Consider the following 1,308-nt stretch of genomic DNA (forward strand, 5'->3'; position numbering starts at 1 on the left):
CACCTTGAGGGCTGAGCCCAGCTATGAGTGCTTTAAGAGATGAGTGCCCTAAGAGAGTACAGTCCTGAATGGCCAGGTTCACCAGAGCTGAGCACCTGAGGACACTAAGGCAGATTAGAAAGTCACTTTCTGCATTGTAATCATCCTACAAAGTTACCGCTGAGGTTGAGTGAGGTCTACAGGTGTTGCGGTCCACTAGGGTGAGTGACCCCCATAAAAAGGCTCCTGCCCTGCCAGTGTGGTGGTTCTCGTCTTTAATCCCAGCACTTGGGAGGCAGAGGCAGGTGGATCTCTGTGAGTTCGAGGCCCGTTGGGGCTGCAGGGAGACCCTGTCTCAGTAAGACAAAAAAAAAGGGGGGGGGGGCTCTTGCCCTCTCACATAGACCAGGACCAAGAGAAAGCTGTGTGACAATGGTCAAATGGATAATGCAGAAAACCTCTTATCTGTGGGGTGATCACAAGACCGCAAGACCCTCCTAGGGCTCCACGGAGGTGGCTTCCCCGGATGCTGGCTTTGCCTGTTCTGCTGCTGAGCACCTCTGTGCTCTTGGGCAATCACTGTACCCTCCTAGACTCACTTCCCTTCTGTCCTAATATAATACTCCTACCTTGCATTCCTCATACCTTGTAGAATCAGACGATATAAAAGGGCTTGGTCAGCTATAATAAAGTACCAGAGGCCTGGAAGGAAATGAACACAGCATTTCTGTGATTCCTAAAGGCTCTCTCCTATCAGCTTCCCTTGACACCCTAAGTCACCTACCTCAAGACCTACCTTAAATCTTCATTGAACATCTCAGTGGGAAATCTCGACTTTAGCATGGGTGCCCTGGAGGATCAAAGTCTAGTTAAGGGTAAACTGAGGAAGCATTATTCCACATCGGCCACTCAGGGATGAAGGAGGCACCCAGGAAGTGCCCCCCAGCTCCACACCGAGCTTTGCCAGGAGACTGCCTGCCCCCTGGCCACAGGTCTCAGATGTTTGTGAAGCCTATCACCGATATGCCTCGGTCCTGGAAAGAATTCTCAATTCCCTTATTCCAGAAAAAGACTTCCAGAGTCCCCCACGTCTTCCCGGTCTAAACTGGGGGTGCCAGGCTCTCCTGGGGAGGGTGATCCAAGCCGCCCCTTCCCGCCCTGCCCATCTGCCCTCTCTCTGGTTCCCCCCACCCCCCTCATCCCCCAGGGTCCTGCCAGGTTGGGGCGCCGCGCTGGCCTCGGGGCTTCGGGGACCCCTCCTCCCGGGCGGGACCTCGCCCTGCGGAGCCCAGTGAACTGGGAGGGGCAGCCGCTCCCGCAGCTGCTCTA

Source organism: Nannospalax galili, unplaced genomic scaffold (assembly GCF_000622305.1).
Source record: "Nannospalax galili isolate Female #2095 unplaced genomic scaffold, S.galili_v1.0 scaffold473, whole genome shotgun sequence".
Classification (NCBI taxonomy): domain Eukaryota; kingdom Metazoa; phylum Chordata; class Mammalia; order Rodentia; family Spalacidae; genus Nannospalax; species Nannospalax galili.